This window comes from Euprymna scolopes, chromosome 4, assembly GCF_053919585.1.
Source record: "Euprymna scolopes isolate OS-2025 chromosome 4, ASM5391958v1, whole genome shotgun sequence".
NCBI lineage: Eukaryota > Metazoa > Mollusca > Cephalopoda > Sepiida > Sepiolidae > Euprymna > Euprymna scolopes.
Window position 1 is genome coordinate 151,151,620 of NC_136485.1, and position 9,939 is coordinate 151,161,558.

Sequence of the window (9,939 nt, forward strand, 5' to 3'; positions counted from 1 at the left end):
GCGGACACCATCAGAGCAAGAGAAATGAAAGAGAAAATTGGAAAGGAATACCTCAGAAGACCAAGAAAACTCCTGGAAACGAAATTATATAGCAGACACCTAATAAAATGTATAAATGCATGGGCAGTATCACTAGTAAGATACTCTGAACCGTTTATAGGGTGGACAAAAGAAGAACTGAGACAACTCGACAAGAAAACCAGGAAACTCATGACCATGCACCCAAAAGGACGATATTGACAGACTCTACGTGAAAAGGAAAGACGGCAGGAGAGGACTGATCTGTAGAGAAGACTATGTGAAGAACTAGAAAAATACATAATGCAAAACACTGAAAGGATAATTATTGCAGCGAGATGCACTGAATAAAAAACAACAACAAAGAAAACAGAGAGAAAACCGACAGGACATAGAATGATAAAAGATTATAATAACGAAAGCACCTGGACATGGATGCGAAAAGGACATATAAACCGTGAAACTGAATCACTAATAACTGCAACACATGAGAACTCGATAAGAACCAACCATATCAAAGCAAGGATCGATAAAACAGCAAATGCATACTCTATGGTCTTAGAGACGAAACGATAAACCATATAGTAAGTGAATGCAGCAAACTTGCCCAAAAGGAATACAAAAACAGGCATGACCATATGGGGACTGTGGTACACTGGGACTTGTGCAAGTCACTGCATTTTGAGCGTACAGACAAATGGTACAAGCATAAACCCGCAACAGCACTCGAAAACGAGAACCACAAAATACTGTTGGACATGGATATACAGAGGAACAACCCCATCCAAGCGAGAAGACCAGATGTCGTAATAATTAACAAGAAAGAAAAATCCTGTCAAATCATAGACTTTGCAGTCCCAGCTGACCAGAGGGTGAGTATGAAAGAGAAGGAGAAACGAAGCAAATACACAGAGCTAGCCAGAGCGGTAAAAGGTATTTGGATGATGAAGAAAATCAAAATAGCACCGATAATAGTAGGAGGACTAGGAACAATCCCGAAAAACTTCCAAAAAAGAATGGGAAAAATTGGAATCAGAGGAATAACTGCAAAAGCAAAACGACTAACGATAATGAAAACGACTCAAATGTTAAGGAAAACCCTTGAATGCGGAGAATAATACAAGACAGTATAACGAATAAGCGTTACAGGTAATTAAGCACACCGAAACAGCTTATCTACAAGTGCTACCCCCCATCAGACCGCCCATTGTTTCATCACCGTTCCCCCCAATAAAAAAGTGATACGAAGGGTCGAGAAGGGTCAATAAGGACTGAAAGACCGAGGAGCGTGCGCCAACCAGACCTCCGCTAGACAAGCGAAAGAGAACTAGGACCTTGGGGAAGCTGAGTGCCACTCAAATTCCAGTACAGATCAATGACCACTACTAGCAAGAAATATATAGTAAGCGGTTGTTGCGATTATGCAAATTGATTTGCAAATGCTTTCGAAGGAGGTGGAGAGAACTGGACGTCACTCAGCTTCCATAGAACACAAAAGGTTTCCAATCAGATCGTTTGATCACTTGTGTGAAAGCTCAATAATAATAATAATAATAATAATAATAATAATAATAATCATTATTATTATTACTACTACTACTACTACTACTACTACTGCTACTATTTTAGGAGTAAGGGCATACATGGACAGAACATCCATTTTAGATGTGGGAAAATAGAGTACTCCCAGAGTTGGCACACTGGATTTGGAGAAAATACTCTTTTGGGAGGTTGATGGAGGGTAATTTTTGCATTAGGTCCATCTCCACAATTTTCTGTAGAATGGCGACTTTTACTAGTTTTCGATCATCGTGTTGACTAAGAAAATCCCATTCTTATTTTGCGCAGACAAGTGAATGTAGAGATCACTGGTTACCAAGTTAGGACTCACACATTATAAACACTTCTATTTCTCTACTACCGACACCGCAACCCCCATTTTATTTTCGCATTTGCGGTTTGGGTTGCTGACAAAGATTGTAACGTTAATTTCAGGGAAAACTATTTGCTCCCTACACGAATAAAAGGTAGTTATCTTTTCCGACAGCCGTTCAAAATATTGGGATGATGTGAGTGTCTATTCACGAAAGTAGTTCTTACCATGGAAGTTAACGATGTCTATTTGGAAAGCCGTTCTTTAGATTGGGAGTTATGGATGCCTATTCCAAGCGCCATTCTTAGCAATATTATACTTAAAAAATTGAAGTGAAAGAAGTGCAACTGTGTTTTCTTACACGTTAGTATAAGACGAGATCAAAGTGGATATTTATTTAGTACTATTGGTTGAAAAAAAAATAGACTCGAACAAAGAACGAAAACAGCTAGGACTGATACCACTGATTTGATCAGTCTACACAGTGCATCTGTACTTCTGTTTTTACTTACTTTTATTATATGTATGGACTATTTTTCGTAATTTTATAAATTCAAAGTGATTTACGCATCCCCTTAATTTCTATTCTTAGATTAAAACAGTACTTTCAGTGAAAGCCAGATTATCGCATTTCGGCTACGCCCGCTAATCTCCGATAGTAATCATGGAGAGCAACCCTAGTTTACTTCGATGCGAGTAGGGGAGCAGTCCAACCGGATTCTACTAGATATCAATTTATTCATCATGTTACTTTACTGCAGATTACGCGTTGGTATTAGGTTTTTGGTAAATTGATTTACCAAATTATTTACTACAATATGTGTAATTCTATATAGATGACATTAGTTAAAGTGCATACCCGAAAAATATGAAAGAATATGCAGTGGTTCAATATGTATTTTTTTTTAATCTGAGGAGTCCGCATATATAGGTTTTAGAGAAGGATCATGCAAAGGTTGCAAATTTTACTTTCATCGCTTTTATTAGGAGGAAAAGAAAACTTAATTTGTAATTCGAGATGTAAAAGTAGCGGACGTATTTTCACCACACAAAGCATATTACGACTAAGATAAAGGCAGTAAAACTGTAAGCTATTGCTTCCAGCTACACCACGTTTATATTACGAATACTAATCGTTTTTACAAAGCAATATATTTAGGGTTTTTTTATCTTTTACTCACGTTTTATCTATCTTACCATCATTATCTCTGTCCGGCTGCTGAACCTACTATCGATGCCCGGATGTTCTCGTCCCTTATCGTTTTTCAACAAGTGATGATCCCCATCTGTTTGTAATGAAACGAGTGCTATGATTAAGACGAACTTTGCTGACAGATTCAAGGTAACCTGAGACACTGACTTTAAAATGACCGTCGAAAAACAAATAAACATACGATAATAGAACGAGACAAATTAAAACCGTATGTTTAAAAAAAAAAAGGTTTACAGCTGGAATAATTGTAACAATAGCGAATAGCGGAAATTCCACTGAATAATTGGACCTATTTCAGTATATAAAAGTTTAGGTTCTAAAAGTTGTATTTTAAAATCATTATTCATGTGCGTTTGTTAAGCATAAAGAAAATATATCATATGTGTTTGTGAACATCATTTGCTTAATAGAATTATACAAGGTGACCCAAATAAAACCGGTCCCAAGTCTTATGAGGCCCCGTTTCTAAGTGTTTTTTTCTTTTTTTTTTTGAATGAAATAAAACTTTGGTCATGTCTAGTTTATTATATTCTAAACATCACATGAAACCACTAGGGTATTTGGCATTTTTTCTCCATTTTACAATATGTTCTTGATATACTTTCTATGATTTTTTTGGGGGGGCACCTTATATATATATATATATATATATATATATATATATATATATATATATATATATATATATATATATATATATATATATATATTTGTCAATCCGAATCATCTTGAGAAATGTATGTGGGACTTAGCCCATATTTTCTAAGTTACTTTATCGTAAGCTATTGCATATGTATAGATGCACATGATTATATATATATATATATATATATATATATATATATATATATATATACTCGTTTTATTTTTTTATTACCGTATCTTTCTGTTAAGCTCTACAAAACTATTGGGCATTTCTTCGGTTTTTATTAATCACTATTTCCACTATATATATATATATATATATATATATATATATATATATATGTGTGTGTGTGTGTGTGTGTGTGTGTGTGTGTGTGTGTGTGTGCGTATGTGTGCCTCTGTGTATGTGGGTATATATGAATATAAATATGCGTATATATATATATATATATATATATATATATATATATATACATATATATATGCCAAAATGTGTGTATATGTTTTTATGTCTTGCTAAAGTTTTCGACAGAGTAAAAAGATAGTCGCCAAATAGATATTATGCTCAAGCTCGAACCTTCGGTCGAAAAATTGGCTAAAAACATTCATTCCTTCACCCTCAATCAGATCCGTTCTACCATGAAGGGTGAAAAAATCGTATATGTATGACAGGATGGCCTCTTACGCATGCGTCAACACGGGCAATGATTTAGTTCCTTGGATTCGTTTAAATATTATGAAAAACCCGTCTGCATTCGCCCCCGTCGATAATAGCGCAATGGGTTAAATTACAGTGCCCTTATCTTAAGATTGCAGGGTCAATCCGAGTTATCAGATACATTTTTTTTAAAACTATTAATATTGAAACAAGGTTATTTTTACCATTTCTCTTCGTTTATCGTTGTGTCTTTTTTTATTTTTGTTTTTTTTCTTTTCGAACACGTTCATTCCCTCCCTTTTCTTTTTGGTGTTTGTTTAAAAGAAGTTATACGTCCGTTCGCTGTATTTTATTTTGTTTTTTTTGTCCGATTTTTTAACGAGTATAAACAGGCTTATTACTTCGCTTATTCATCCCCCTATACACACGTCAAAACCCTCCGGAAACGCTGGGGACTCCGCTAGTATATATATATATATATATATATATATATATATATATATATATATATATATATATATATATATATTTCCTGAAACCTCTAGCCATGATGGAGGGGAGAGTAACATTTTCTGCGTTAGATTCAAAAGATCATAAATAACACCAACGTGATTCCATATATTTCTCATGCTGAGATCGAGGATGTTTCCACGTGGTCTTATATCTATTTGGGAGCTGGGACTGTGTTGGTAATGAATAGATCAAATTCTGAGCAAAGTCCTAACAGCAGGCGGCCGTTTGAGTTGCATTTACCAAGTCCATGCTTCCCAATTACAGAGTTCCAATGTTTATGGTCTTTCCCCACTCCCACGTCAAAGTCACCCAGCAGCATTAATTTGTCACGTGGTGGGGCTCTGGTTATAAGTTTGCCAAGTTACTGGTAGAATTCTCGTTTCACTTCACTGTCGGCGCCTAGGGTTGGCGCATATGTTGAAATGACAGTAATGAAGTTATCAGAAGGCAATGAAATCTAAGAGACATACGTCTTTCATTTACAACTGTTGGCGTGAGCTGATGATCATGCACTATATATGACTTTGTAGCAAAGCCAACTCCGTGTATTTTTTTTTTCATCTTCATCCCTTCCCTTCCAAATGAATGCGGATCCTGAGCCGTTTTCTTCCAGCTTACCTTCCTTTGAGAGTCGGGTCTCGCTAAGTGCAGCAGTGTCCACATTAAGAGCCGCGAGTTCCTTTGAGTCCAAAGCAGTTCGTCCTGCTGGTCTGTCCGTGTCATTGAGGTCTTGCAGGGTTCTTACGTTCCATGTACCAAAGGTTAGATTTGTGGATTTGTTTTTTGAATTTTTCTGGTTTCGATCGCAAAATAGGGTGTCCCACTGGATGCGGCTTTCCAGTCAGGCACAGTTGTGACTTCCCATTTTTAGCCCATATTTTCAAGGGCCTTCCCTATTCAGGGTGGGCAGCGGTTTTCCTCATTAGGCCTACCCAGTCGTAGACGCAGGACCGAACCTCCGGATAGTCACAGTTCCAAGAGAGAGCGACTATCACGCTTCCACCGCCAGCGTGCAGGTGCAGACTAGGAGCTCCGAGTTTAACCAAAACCTGCTCCCTTCGCCCTTGTCCCATCGCCGCTGGTCTTGTCATAGAAGAGAGAGAAAAAAATCAAACCAGAGGGAAGAAAGAAAAGCCATTGGCATATGAATTTGTTTAGGGGGGGGCATATACTTGCCAGGAGGAAACTCACACACTTTGGTTCCCAAACCTTCCTTCGCGGCACTTGTAAGTGTGATGTGCGATATCAGGCAAAGGGGGCTATCAACGGACAGCCGGAAAAGAAAACAATTTATGTTTGTTAACCGCCTCATAGCCATCCGTCAGGCTATTGGGGCATTTTAAAGTCCGAGTTTTCCTACTCTAAACCTTATACCAGCTAAGGGGCCCGCAATGCAGCGGAACAGAGGTTGATGGTGTGTCAGGGAGAGCCCACACGATTGTTGGGCCATGTTATAGCACCTCTGGGGTCCCCTGCTGCTCCGAGATCTCCTGATATTTAGCCTGGTGCTGCAAGGCACCAGTATCCGTGTGTGGCAACGAGGAGGCATGTCAGGGGTCTTAACCCTGGAGAGGCTAATTATACTGGCAGAGAAGGCTTTCGTAATCTGCTTATTATTCACCTAACGGCTAGCCAGCGGCATAAGCTGGAAGTGAAAAGCATGAAAGCAAGAAATTAGCACTAACGCTGCTGCACTAGACGCATCACAGTGTCCTGTGTTTCTATACACACACACACACACACACTAATTATTTCTGCTGTTGTTGTTCTGTTCTTATTCTCGTGATTTTTTTTATTATCATTACTATAATTACTGTTATTTTCTCATTAAGAGTAATCGCACATGCCATCATCAAAGATTTCTTTTTAATAGCAACTTGTGTTCTCTTTAATTTGAGTGATAAAAAGTTCCCCCGATTTCTAATACGCTCCACCTTCTCCACTGTGCTTTGGAGATTTATTTGTTATCGCAACAGCCGTATGCCATTGTTTCTACTCTGCAGGTACAATCGATCTATATTAAATTTGTGTGACAGTAAATCATATTATTATTATTATTATTATTATTATTATTATTATTATTGGTATAATCTTCATCATCATCATTATTATAATTATTAGTATAATTATTATTATTATTATTAGTAGTAGTAGTAGTATTAGCAGTAGTAGTAGTAGTAGTAGTAGTAGTAGTAGTCGTAAGGTGGTAGTGTAATTATTTATTCAGCAATTTGTGAATCTCGTTAATTCTCTAATTTGTGTCATCACCTGTACATTAAAATGGAATGGAAATGTCCGACCCAATTTTATATCAACCAAATAAGTTATGTTTTATCGTTACGCTATATAATGTTTCACCAATTGAATGTCTGGCTTGTTTTTTTATATTTTGCATATCTTGTGTAGGTTTTCGTTATCTACATTTCAATTATTTATTTTTCATCATACAAATCTAGTACATCTAAATTTTACAGAGTTGAACATTTGCTATTTTATTTTATTAGCAGTAATATTTTTGATATGTAATTAATATTTTGTTAATTGATGTTATTGCTACATAGTATATGCTTCCCCTTTTTCTGTTTTTCATTTTTCTTTGTTTATCTTTTCCTGCACATTGTTCTATTGCTCCATTTTCCCCCGCTATGATTTGTTTCTTTATTATTTTTTATTTTGATATTTTTCTTTATTATTTGTTGTTTATGATTTTTTTCTTAAATTGTGATACACACGTAACTCTCCCCATTTTTTCGTTTTCTCCATATATATTAAAGCACGTTATCACTTTTATGTTTAATGACACGTGATGCAACCTCCTGATGACATTTTTGTGATGGAAAATACCTGAATAATTTTCCGCACGGACTAAATATCTGTATAAGCAATACTAACTACATAGGTCTCTACTTACTTGTAACTAGCTGATAGGAACATGCTCTTGAATGTCAAGCTACATATAAATGCCTATATAAAATAAACAAAAAGTATAGCCTAGCTTAATCTGGTCTTGAGTACTACTTATGCAAACCACGTTAAAAATTCATTGGTTGGTTAACCTCTTGAAAACATTAACCTGGAACTATAAATATATATATATATATATATATATATATATATATATATATATATATATATATATATGTATGTATGTATGTATGCATGTATAAAGAGAGAGAGGCAAACAGACAGACAGACATGAAGGGGGAAAGAGAGAGTTAGAGAAAGCTAGAGAGACAGAGACAGTGACCAATAAATATTTAGAGAGACATAGGACGAATTAGACAGAGCTTGTACCTATGGATAATTCTTAAATAAAAAAGAAAATTAAATTCGCAATAATAAAGAAAGAGAGATAACAGAATATGGAGGGTATATAAAAAAGAAAAAATAGAATATAAGACAGAAAGAATGCAGCGAACTAATTGTCAGTCGATGTATAGTTTTTTATGCACTATGCACGATTGGGGAGTCTTTTTCATTTATAAGTATTTCATTTTGTAGATATAAATTAATTATACTCATTCTTATGATAATAAAAGGAAACAATTAAACAATTGAAATGTTGTCAATTTTAATCGTTTATAAGTCAGTCTCATGTGTAATAGCATTAGTTTATCATTATTGCTTCCATTAAGATTCCTTCTGTCAATTATATTGAAATTGTCATTCAATTATCGAACCAATCACAGATAGTATTACTTATAACTTGGAAGGTATCTTCCTTTTCGAAAGGTTTTACGGTTCCATTAGGGTAAATAAAGCAATATTCATTTTAAATGATGATTTTACTAACACAGCGATAGGTATGTATGTATGTATGTATGTATGTATGTATCAATCTATCTATATCTATCTTTCTTTCTGTTCATATATCTATCTATCTATCTATCTATCTATATATCCATCTACCTACACAAAAAGACAAACTTAATTATATACATATATATATATATATATATATATATATATATATATATATATATATATATATATATATAGTGTCAGCCAATCGATAGAAACGTGCTTTTTACTGAAGCTTATTAAAGTCTATTAACATCCGTTAATTTTGAAAAACATTTAGCTTTAGAAGAAAGATAACCCCCTCAAGTGTATTATGTTAAAAACAGGATAATATAATACTTATTATAATTTTTAATATAATATTAAGTTTTCTTTAAAAGAAAAACGCGTTTCACACACTTTTCGCCGTATGTAAATGAAACATAAATATATATATATATATATATATATATATATATATATATATATATATTTACACAGTGATCACCACTTATCAAAGCCCGGAAGCCACTCAGGGATAAGGGGTATATATATATATATATATATATATATATATATATATATATATATATTTTTAAGATTTTCGAATCAATTAAACTAACTTTTTAATCTAAATAAAATTTAATATAACTATGAAAAAGATTAGAATATAAATATTTTATATTTAATAAACTCAAATAATTTAATTATTTGGCCTGATCCCGTACATTTTGGGAACCATGTGCTTACCGTCGCCATCTTGGATTCAATGTATGGAAACACTGTCGTGTCTAAGTATTTATTGCATAAATTTTAATGCAAGTAGATAGACGAATATATATATATATATATATATTAATAATTGAATTAAATTATAATTAAAAACACCATTTATGTCATTGTAGAATATGTTTTTTAGCTTTATAAATTCATCTTCCATAATAATTGACAGTCAAGCCATAAATCCTTTCTAATATTTGATAAAAGTAAAGAGAAGCTGATTTTGTTCTATTTTCACATAAAACATACATTTTTAGCATTATATTTCGGTATATTTTTCGAACCAGTGTAAAGTATACGGAACCAGCTTCCGAGTACTACAGGACCATCTCCAATGCTAATGGTAACACCTATATGTTGGGCTGTATTTATTGATGTGTAAATTGTGCCCAACTGAAAGTGTTTTCTCAACACGTATAACAGTGGTCTTGATCATGTACTCGCCAATTTCATTAACCT